Here is a 12390-nt window from a genome sequence, read left to right as displayed (position 1 = left end):
CATGCACTGCTGTTATAGAAGATAATCACTCACCATGGCAGCAGCACCATACCTTCTCGATCAATTGGGTTATTAAAGTTGGTATCATGTAGATATTCCATTCTGGAAACAAAGTATGCCATATGGCTGCTACTGTGCAGGTTTTTTTCATAGCAACACTTAATATGGATGAAGGCAGTTAGCAGAGAAACTGAATGCATACACTGCATGTGTAAGATCTCTCTCTCTCTCTCTCTCTCTCTCTCTCTCTCTCTCTCATATATGTGTCTCTCTCACACACTCAAACCTAATTGTTGTAAAAGTACTTGCATGATTGATTTATAAGCTAGTGAGGTCTGTAATGCTGCCATAGACAGTGTTTGATCAAGACTGCTGACTACTGCCGAACACACACACTTACTTACACACGCAGCCATCAGCACATCGAATTGTGGCAGTGGCATAAAGAGAAATAGAAATGTCATGAATCAACACTGCAGCAATTGTATAAAATCATTACATCTCACGGGTGAAAGGCGATCGTGTAGGTTGCTAAACTGGGTGTGCTGTGCTTCAGGGAAATCAACTACAATTCAAAATTTCTATTTCCAGTGGCCTGTTTAAAATTTGTCCAAATGGATCGGATACAGGCTGGTAGGATGAAATCCACAGACAGGAATTCCCCCATATAATCCACTGTGGCCTATTTGAGTCTAAAGTGTTCATGCAGTTTTGCATAAATTCGCAGACAGCCCACTCAAAACTGGTTGTACTGACTGACTGCCATTAGCAATTTCTATTGCTTTGTGTCTGTACACACCATCAAACGTCCATCCGGTGTGCTGTGTGCCGGTGGCATTGGTACAGTCGTGAGAAAATACCTCTGAGTATGTTTTGAGGGGGAGCACCACCAAACCCCAGGCAGGCACCAACCCCAGTGAAAAGCAAGCGGTTTACAGCCTCCTTAATCTCTCATCAGCATTAAAAACCTCATTTCAAGAGGTGCCCTGTAGCGAAAAGAACTGTAATAATCTCACAGTACATTTGACAAGGGTGCAATGTCATAACCAGCACAAAACTGTATTCACTGTGTATTAATATTACTGTGGCACCACAGGAAATAAAGAACAACAAGATCAGCATTGGGGGACAGTCAGTCATATTGTACTGCAAGCTCCTTTACAAATACCATCATGAAGGCATGGCAGATAATAATAAACCATTGATTAGGCAAAACTGAGATCAATATGAACTCACAACTGACTGCCACAAACACAATTCCCTAAATTAGGGAATATTACTGAAATGTCACGGCGATTTTCCACTGGTGCGAATGCAAAGCCCAGACTCACCCTAAAACACCAATAAAACAACTAACTGTTCATGCTAGTGAGGAAAGATAAGGCAGACATGGGTGTCACTCATGTGTTTGACACCGGAGGACGCGCGCACATGCGTGTATCTGAACGGTGAAGCGCGGATGGACGGGGAACGCATTATCATAAGAAGTTCGCGCTCTGTCGCTCCACGATAACACAAACTACACATACGAATGACAAGAGACGCGCTCACCATATCAGCATCCTGCCCGGCGCCGTCGTTGGAAAAACTCGCAGTCTGAATGGATTCAAGCTCTCCGTTCGTCGTCTTCACTGTGTTACATCCACCGTGGCTGCAGCCGCTCTGCCCAAATAATCCAGCACCGTGCGTCTGACTCTCTCTCTCTCTCTCTCTCTCTCTCTCTCTCTCTCTCCCTCCCTCCCTCTCTCTCTATCTCTCTCTCTCGCTCCAATAATTTCCTCTACCCTGTGAGTACTCGGTAAGGTAGCTGCTAAATCCCCCCGGTATGGTGGCTGGAGTGAAGTTGGGGTCGATTTAAAGATGCAGACGCCGCGCGTAATCCCTGCGACGTTATTTTGGGGAGTCCATAATGTAGTGTGGAACGATCTGGAGTCACCCCCCCGCTCCCCAAAAAGGCCCCGGTTTCCTTTGTCATCACTCCCTCGCCCGGTAAGAGATGAAATCGTCCCCGGCAGACGGAGTCGGGAGGATGGATCAATAAGGAGCGCGGGCGCCGCATGTAATGTCAAACCATTTGGTCACATGTTCACAGATTCAGTTTAAATAGTCCACAGTAGTTAAAAAAGCCAGTGCACTGACAACTGTAGTTGTTTAAATGACATTCTGGACACAAGCGCAATAAGACACTCCAGTTAATGTGGAAAAACTGAACTAATGGCAAGAGTTTTTTTCCCCCCTCAATTATTTTGTTAAAAACTTCAACTCAATTCTAGATAAAAATCTCTCTTTTTTCCGCCCCCAACTGACTGAAAACACTCTCTGGGATGATATTTGGTTTTGGAGATTAGGAAACGGGCAATCACAGGCACAATTTATCCGTGGAGACAAGTAGAGTCGATCTTATCTCCAGTGAGAAGCAGCTCTTTGATAAACTCGGATATTGCCTGGACATTTCATGTTATTTAGGCCAACACTTTCTAAATCATGATCAGGAGGAACAGAAAGAAGGCAGCCATGGGGTAATTTTAAGGGAGTCACTGGAAAAGAAATATTTAACTACAGTTTTGCAGAGCAGATGCGAGGACTGACAGTTTAATCTGAAAGTTCCTGTCTTCCCACTGCGTCAACAAGACTGCAGACAGTTGTATGATAAAATCAAATCAGAAATATTCCCAGATGGCGCTGCTGGGAACGTTCAATGCGATTATGCCAGCATGCATGAGAGTGATTTAACTGCTTGAACTACAGTACAAGTGCACATCTACTTCATGAGCTGCTGCAGATATAAAATAATAATAATAAGTAAAAGTAAAAATGCAAAGAAAGCCTTTCGCTAAAAATACGTCTTCAAGAGTGATCTAAAAGCAGATACTGACATAGCAAGCCGGAGTTCCTCAGGCAGGTCGTTCTATAACCGAGGAGCCCTCACAGCAAATGCTCAGCCTCTTTTAGTCTTTAAGGGCGAGGTGGGAACAGTCAGCAGGTTCCTGTCTGAGGATCTCAGGCTGCACACTGGTTGGTAAGGGGACAGCAGTTCCGATATATTTTCTGGGGCAAAGGGCCGTGAAGAGCTTTAGAAGTAAAAATTAGAATCTCAAAGTCAATTCTAAAACAAATAGGCAGCCGATGTAAGGTCATTAAAATGGGAGTAATCTGTTCTCTTTTCTTGGTTTTTGTTTGGAGAGCTGCATTTTGTACATTACAATAGTCCAACCACGAGGAAACAAATGCATGAATGATGGTTTGAGGGTAATTAAAGTTCAGCATTGATTGTACACTGGAAATATTTGTCAGATGGTAGCAACATGACTCGATAACCTTGTTGGTGTGTTTCTCAAAAGTGAGGCTGGAGTCAAAAAGCACATCCAGGTTCCTGACATTTGGTTTGACTGATAAGAGACCAAGAGCGGCCTGGATAGGAAGAGAGATAGAGAGATAGAGAGATAGGAGGTAGACTGTAGGGACCAATCATAAGGATTGCTATTTTATTAGAATTCAGTTGAAGAAGATGTGCTGGCTAGGCTTTACTTGGTGACACAGCCGTAAAGTTTACCGACACCACACTATAAGTAGAAGCATATGTGGTGAAAATACAATAGGTCCCAGTATTGACCCCTGGGACACTCCACAATTTACCATCGAGTGAGGGAAGACATGATCACTAATAGAAAAAAAATGTATGATTTGTCAACTCAGAACCACTTCAGAGCCGTCACAGATATACCAACCCAGTGCCGCAGCCTCTTAATCAAAATGTTGTGGTCAACCGTATCCAAAGCTGCACTTAAGTCAAGCAGTACAAGGATGGAACACTCACCAGCACCAGAGTTCTTAAAAGATCATTTGTTACTCTAACAAGCAGAGTCTCGGTGCTGTAATACTGTCTAAAACCTGACTGAAATGTTTCATAAATGTTGTTTTGTCTCAACGCTTCAGGGAGTTGTGTGGAGACAGTCTTCTCAAGGAGTTTCGCAATAAACGGTAATTTTGAAATTGGTCTGTAATTGTCGCATTCTGATGGATCAAGGCCGGATATTTTAATGAGTGGTTGCACACAGGCAGCCTTCAAATATTCTGGGACACAGCCCGAGGATAGAGAACTGTTAATTATTGAGAGCAACCAAGGGGCAGTCACATCCATTACTTCACAGAGAAATTTAGGAGGCATTACATCAACAGAGCTTGAGGAGCATTTGAGGTGCGTCATAGCGATCAAAAGCTCATTTAAAGAGACTGGCGGAAAACTTGATAAACTAGCACAGTTGGGGCATCAGTGAAAGAACCAGGAGAAACAGTTTTAGATGATATCTCACTGATTGTTATCATTAAAACAAGGTCCAAGAGATTCACTCACAAGATTATTTCCACTGATTCAAAGTAGATGATTTAAAAGATGGTCCACAGTGCTAAAATGAGCTCTGGACTGTATTTAATAGTATGAATTAGAACAGAGAAATAGTTGGCCCCCGCCTTTCTAACCAGCAAGTCTTCAATTTGTTGATAATATACCTGAACCCTCACCTTCTCCCACCTGCGTTCCATCCTTCTGCATTCCCTTTAATGAGTGTGAATATCTTTATTCATCCGGGGTCCAATCCCACGCTACGTTAAACTCTTGTTTTAAAAGGTGCAACAGAATCTAAAGTGGATGTCCGACGGAGGTTGAAGTCACTCGTCAGCTTATTTGTGTCTGAGGAATTGGTTATACAATTGGTGGCAGGAAAAATCAATGAAAATTTAGATACAGTTTCCCTATTAAGTGTATTGTTTGAGCCTTGTTTACAATGTCACTTTGGAAAGTACTATCAAATAAAATACATAGGAGATCAGAGATGCACAGCTCAATGAAATCTATGGGGCTGATACTCATACCCTAAACTAGGGTGGGGGCTGCACACTTAATTTTAAAAACAAGTACCTCAAAACTGCAGATATCAGTCGTCTTAACGGGGAGACAGTTTAACATCCACCTGGCCCATAATTGTAACATGAGGGGCACAATTCACAGACCTGACAGTCAGTCCCAGGTTTCAATCATTTCTCTGGTGAAAACATAAAATCAAGCAGATCAGAATGACACAGCAGATCTCATACACACAAAACTCCCTGTTGCTAATCTTGACCAGAATATTAAAAATACCAACAGAGGGACAGAGACGAGCACCACTATGGGACATCAATATTTGATATGGTGTGTGCTTAATGGAAAATGAATGTACATGATGTGTAAAAACTTTGAAGAGTGTCGGGACTGTCTGTGTGCTGACAAAAAGACGGGAAGTCAGCAAAAGCAGGAGAAAATGACAGACTCTAACACCAATTCTCAGACTTTGAGTACATGCTTGCACCACACACACATGCGCACACACACACACAGACACACACTTGCCTGCACCCAGACTTATCTGGGTGTGCTGACCTAGAACACCAAACACAATCAGTGGTGCAGCAGATTCCCATCAGCGCAATGTAAATGAGATGGAGGAGCGTAAACGTGCTTTTGTTGCAGAAACTCCTCAGCTTAGTGCACACAAGAAAACACAACCTCAGGCTGGGAACACACACACACGCCCTCACACACACCAGAGACAGATGTCTATGCCCACACATACACTTTGGCGTTATACACAGTCACACACACAGACACTCATAAGATAATAACTCACACGCAAGAGATAAGGGGCTTTCCATCGAGATACCTTCACAGGGTAAAATAGAGTCTAGAGCTGTATTGTAAAGGCCTCATGACATCACACCGCACACACACATCTGCTGAATGCACATGCACTGAGCCGCACAGACAGTATAGAGGTCGTATACCTCCAATAAATACGTCCTCTGTTTTTTTTATGTTTTGTTTTGTTGCTTTGCATCCCAGCGCTCTCTCACTGTCAACACATATCTATAGCGATGTCTGCAACTCTTGATTAAATATTCAAGTAATCCGCTGATAAATATGTATGGATATATGGGTTCAATATTCATTGCATGCATGCACCGATGCTTTCTGTATGTGAAAACACATGACCCTCTGCACACATACTCACTCGGGTTCACACACTCCCTGCAGGCATGTTGCACATTATCAGTTTTCAATGCTTCTGTATTGTAGCACTCTGTATCTACAGTGACACACCGAGATCAGCATATCGGTGCTCCCTAAGCCTGCATCAAGACACAAATTTGGGCAAGTGACAAGTTTAAACTCTGTCTCTACTTTATTGGCGATATCGTCTGCAAGTAGGCTTAATAAAGTACTTCAGGCTGTTAAGCTGCAGCGGGGGAAATATTTGTGCTTTTCGTAAAAAAATGTCCTGCTCACTTATGGTTTTAATCCTGTGATCCGGAGATAGTAAGACCTATGCTAAACATATCATAGCATGCGGGCTTTGCATGCTCTAATGTTCTAAAAATAGGTGGGACTGATAAAAAATATCAAATACGTCGACTATTTGTTTGATTTTTAAAGCACTGGCATGCAATTTTACATGGAAGGTGTTCAGCCTGTGACCTATAGACTTTGGCCTGATGGGTGTGATAGAGGAATTGCTGGACATCATACTAGATACTGTATAATAAGAGCTTGTGTATCTGCTGAACAGACAAAAATGTTGTTGGAACAATGGAGTAATGGGGCACTGGACAAATTGTATCTCCTGTATATCTTAGACTGACCACGGTCAAAATGACCTGTCCTACAGCAGCTACTCTGACTCATAATAGCAGGGAAAACATAAAGACAACCAGTAACATTAATGATGGCTCCATTCCATTTAGGTGTGCCAGTGAGTCAGCATGCGCAATGCTAGAGCCCTAAAGGTGGAACATCTACTGTAAATGGAAAACATCATCATTAATGTCATTACTTACACCTGTGTTGGACGAATCAAAGATGTATAAGAGGGTGCCATAGTCATTACAGAAAAAAAAGACATTTAATTACAGTACACTGGCTAAATATTTATTCAATCAATAGAGTAATATTGCATAGAAAATATATGCTATTCCATCAATAAAACAGACATCATTGTTTAAGTCTATTTAACCTTAAGATGATTGTTGCTCCACACCATAAATAAATAAATACATAGAGATGAAGAAGAAAGTACAGGAACATTTGAGATTGAGTTGATTGAGTTGATTAATTTATATTATATTCTATACAATGAAAATCTGGTGGCTGCAGAAAAATGGCGGTGCAGCATGGCAGACTCCATGGAAGAGAATCGGCTCCCTCTGTACATATAAAGAGCTCTTTTTGAGGTAATGAAAACTCAAGGACTCTTATTCAGAGTCCCCTAAATCCTACACACTGGAATTCTAAACCGCTGTTTAAGCAAAAATGCCAAAAGTCAACTGGTCTCTTGTGGTCTATGAAATGTGAATATCTGCTTAATTTCTTAACATCTATGATAGTAAAATGAGTACTTTTGGGTTAGCTGGGACTTTGGGACAATATCTACAGTATCTTTCAATGTTTTTTGCAACCCAATAGCCAGAATAAAATAGTGGCATTGTACCTTTATGCAAACCATGGATACCTTAAACCTTAATGTTTCTTTACGCTCAGACTTTAAGATTTTTACATCACAATTTTCAATTTTATGTTGTGACAACGCTATGGTTAAGGTCTGATAAGGATCAGGAGTAAAAAACACCTGCCCTTATCTGACCTCCAACGTATGGAACATCACCCTGCCAAATTGCACTGTGCAAAGAGTAAAGAGGGCTGACAAGTGGAGAATAACAATATGAAAAGAAAAAAAAAGTTTAAAAACACAGAAAGACTCAGCGCATGGGTCCTTGTTTCATCACCTTGAAAGTTCAACTCATGACTTATGAGAGGAGAGCAGAGCGGCGGCCCATTAAAGCCATGACATTTCAATAATTGCCTCTAATCTCAGCATCATAGAGAGCCACAGTGCCACCCACTTGCACCACTTACACAGACACACGCACACACACACACACACACACACACACACACACACACACACACAGACACAGACACAGACACACAAACACACAACTTAATCAGTGATGCTTAATGATTAATGCCTCACAGATACACTTGACCCCCCCCCACCCTCCCACTGACACTTGACCCCACCAACAAACACGCATATGTATGCAGAAAAACATCGCTCCAGCTTCAAAGATTGATGACTTGGCACACTCATCCTTTCTTGGTGTGTATGGAAATGTGACTCCATATATGTCGCTGGCAGATACACACACAGACCACATCATTATCCCTTCCTTCCTTTTAGGCACTGATTTGCCGTGTTGCCAGTTCTCCGGTCATTTGTTTTCTACCCCGACATGTGAGGGTGCAGTGGGCTGCTAACCATTAGTGGCTTGGCCGGTATTAGAGGTGGCACCTTCCCTCGCTGCACCTGGACAATTACAACCATAATTTCATAGAGGGAGACAGTAATGCAGATAACAAGGAGAGCGCAGTCGGAGGGATGTAAGGGGAGAGGCTGCTAGTTGGTTTATCATACCTACATGAAAGCAATATCCTTGTCTATAATCGAATATCTGGGTTACACTACAAGGATAAACAAGGACGACAGCATTTTTTAACTAACCTTCCTTTTATGATTCCTTTGTCATTCAGTTGTTGAAAGGAACCGATTGATTCATTCTGACCTCTGCTGCAAACATGTTGATTCAGCCCTGACAATAAAAATCCTCCACTGGCTTAGCTGTGGAGAAAAATGTAATTTGGAGCTTTTGGAACCGCAAATTGATCAGCTTACCAGAGGCAGGACTGAAATGTGTTTCTATCCACATGTAACTGTAAAAGTCTCCACTGCTCGGGTTGATGTTTCCCAAACACAATACAGATGAGCTCAGATGGGCTGAATTACACTGTATGTTACAGGCTCAGAATGCTAAACAGCATCACAAAGAAACACTGAGGGAACATGCTGCGATATGTACTTTAATCATGCACAGGAGACACAGCGTTCCATGAAAAGCAGGAGTGTGTGTGCACGTGTGTGTGTGTGTCTGTGCAGAGTCAGAGAGAGTGAAAATTAAGGAGTGACAGCCTAGCAGTCCTGAAGAAGCTTTTATTGAACACTAAGAGGGGAGTATGGCGTGATGAACATCCAGCCTGCTCTTTTCACATCGAGGAAATTGCATTTGGGCATATTGAGCTGGCTTGTACGATGAAGCGCACAGCCCCTCCTCCACACATGCACGCAAATGTGCACATTTTTTATGATAGCACGTATTAGCGATACAGAAAATATCATATTTACAGAGTCAAAGCTGTATGCACGCACACACAGGTTCTCATTTACTCCGTGTGCAGGGGTTGGATGAGCACTCCCTACTATTGAAAGAGCGGAAATGAGAAACAGTGCAAACAGGGAGAGAGAGAGAGAGAAAGAAGAGGGGGAAAAGACAGCGAGAGAAGAGGAAGTGGCAAAGAAAGAGAGACCGAATACAGGAGGAGTGAATGATAAAGGAGAAGAATGAAAAAGCAAAGAGAGAGATCCTCCACTGACATTGTGGCTAGTTATTTAAAAGCTGTTGCTGATACGGCCACAATTCACACATAAGGATTATTATACAGGGTGACAAAATTATTCTGACCAATTTCGAGAAGTTGGAGTCAACAGGTTCTGTACAAATGGCAAGCGTACAGACCATTAACCAGGGCTGCTGACTGCATCAAACTGAGTGACGAATGACAAGCTAAGCAGCTATAACATTAGTGAAGAACAGCAAGGCGGCATTGTGTGGGGCTCTGGAAGCTCGAGGCAGGTGCGTAAACCATGAGAATGTAAAATGAGAAGCACTGAGTGACCATTTGTACAAAATAAAGATGTTTTATTTAGGTTATACCTGTGTACAAGGCTAATATGTCAGTGCATTTGTGTGGAGATTGCAGAGATTTTAGTATTCGCCGATGGATATTCATATTCTACATGCACACACACAAACACATGCTCATACAGAAATGCATCGTTCAAGTGTGTATTTATGTTTACATAAATGCAACAATGACATGATGTACACTACAAAGAGAGCTGCCACTAACATAGTGTGATGTACACACTTGACTAGCAAATAATCCTATAGACAGAGCAACAAAGGCAGACAGCAAAATAAAATACAATTAGTGCATCACACACATTCAGACACTGGATACACATGCACACACACACTCATGCGAGCACACACGGGTCATGGAGAAGTGGCTGTCACTGTGATTGGTTCCTGCTGCCGAGGGCGAACCCACAATAGCCAATTATCTGTCATTATACACCACAGCAGCTCTTGCGGTCTGGATGCTTCTGCATGTGTCTGTGAGCGCATGTGTGTATGTATGAGTGTGTCATAGTGGGAGAGACTGGCAAATTGCTAGTTATAGATTTCAGCATACTGAAAGAAGAGAAGAGAAATGTAGAGGAGGAGGAGGAGGAGGAGGAGGAGGGTGAGAGGGGAGAGACTGAGGAGGCCAAGCAGAAATATGCAGAGTGAATATAAAAGAAAACAAAAGAGAGGCTGATGATTATATTTGCTGGTTGCAGAGAAGATGGGATCACGGGGGGCCATGGACCTCCAGTGAGCTGCATGCTGATGACAGATGTCTGGTGACCAAGACATGGCTGATGCAGCAGGGCCGAAGCGTAGATGGCTGCAGATTGAGTAGATTGACAAGTGCTCCATCATTTATGAACAGCGTGTGGTTGAGCTGCGACCAGTTCGTGGCCTGGTTTTGAAATGTTATCTGACAACATCTGATGTAGAAGTATAACTTTGCATTTTTACCTCCAAGAACAGACGGCAGGGCCCATGTACCACAACATCCACTCCAATGCAGAGGGGTGTGTAGCTTTCAATGACTGGGCAATTTGTTCAAATTAACAAGACGGGCGGTGGAGAGGTGATCTGTTTCCTCTCATTTTCTCATAATGTGGGTGTGGGTGTTCACCGCGTTCAGCTTCACGATATGCGTTACGGCTGGTTAGAAAGTCAGCCAGCCATTATGGATGCAAATCAGACCACAGTGACGGCAGAAAGCTCTGATGACAATTAGCGGTGGAATCTGAACTTTTTTCAGTCAAAGCTATATAATTAATTTGGTTTTGCTGAGCAGAGTCTGAACAGGGGCTGAAGAGGATGATGAGTGATGGCAGTCTGTTCATCACATCAAAATAATGCGTTGATTTTCAAACTTCGCCCCAGTGACAAACACGGATTTTTATATTTTCTCCATTTGGCATTTCAAAATTGATCAGACTTTTTTTAAAAAAAAGCTGGACTGAACAATGGACCAGTTGGATGACAAAGGGTTAACTTGGCAAACTAAACTTGTCTTATTTTGGTAAAGGAGAGAAACATGAATTTGCAAGATGCATAGTTGTATTTTTCTGTTTAATATAGAAATAGGTGTAAGAATAGTGCATCTCTTGACATTTTGAAAGTGTATTGTGTTTATTTATTAGACTAACAAAGCTAACAGAGCTTGTGAAACACAGCAAACTTGCGGCTCACACACCCAACTGATGAGGTACAATCACCTATTGAGGTACAACGTTGCATTCTGAGACTGGATGGGCCAGGGCTAGCTGGTTAGCATGCTAACTTAAGTAGATATCTCTGGAACATGACAGGCTGTCGTCTTTGACTTAGTGTCAGAACTGTTACTTCTTCAGATTTGAACGTTTTAAACTAAAATTCTAACCACAGCCTCCAGATCGCACCTTTAAATTGTTTGTGAAGTGATAATAAATGACATAATTTGGTGTCACTTCACCCCATTGGGTGATGATTTGTCCAGGTTGTGAATGTCCCATCCATTCTGTAGCCACCCTGATGCAAAGCAGATAAATGGCTTTTCCTATGTGGTGCTCAGATCACTTGAAAATGGCTTTTGAAAAACTCAACAGCAGTATGTTATTGAAGAAACAATGTCCCGACTATTGAGGATAATACCTCCTCGTTTCATTTAAACCGTTATCTACCAAAGAAATAGTCTGAATGAAAGCTGTTCACACATACTGTGCATTATTCAGAGTAACCAGGACAGAATGACAAGTCGCAGATGAATATTTAAAATGTCATTTTTCAAGTCTGTGAGCATCACAAACGAAATTTCATTCACTTTCATTATACTGGGGTGATGACAGAAGTTTCAGTGGAGAAAAGTGAACAGAAACCTCAAATCGTCAGCACATAAAACTGAAAATATGCGGTTAGGGTTAGAAAATCTAAAAATATGTTTACTGCTATTGGTGGACTAAAGTAGAAAACATTGTCCCATCTAGATTCCAGATATGCTTAATGACTACTCAATCCTCATCACGTCCTGTGCGACATAAGGCCACAATGATCTCTCTTCATTGTTATGCATCCCGATGCTGAGACTCA

General features: G+C 42.2%; 1 protein-coding gene across 12 annotated transcripts in view; it reads right to left on the bottom strand.

Moving 5' to 3' along the window:
• The window catches only part of ptprdb (protein tyrosine phosphatase receptor type Db), a 144855-nt gene that overhangs the window by 87832 nt on the left and 44633 nt on the right, over positions 1–12390 (bottom strand). Inside the window, exon 1 of one of the 12 annotated variants that reach the window (XM_076727848.1) lies at positions 1552–1936. The exons of the other annotated variants lie outside the window; for them this stretch is intronic. The gene's annotated coding sequence lies outside the window, so the exon portion shown is untranslated. Of the gene's footprint in view, positions 1–1551; positions 1937–12390 lie in introns of those variants that run through there. 12 annotated transcript variants of the gene reach the window in all.

Source organism: Chaetodon auriga, chromosome 4, assembly GCF_051107435.1.
Source record: "Chaetodon auriga isolate fChaAug3 chromosome 4, fChaAug3.hap1, whole genome shotgun sequence".
Lineage (NCBI taxonomy): Eukaryota > Metazoa > Chordata > Actinopteri > Chaetodontiformes > Chaetodontidae > Chaetodon > Chaetodon auriga.
Note: the sequence above shows the minus strand (reverse complement) of the source record. Positions and strands in the feature narration are given on the sequence as shown.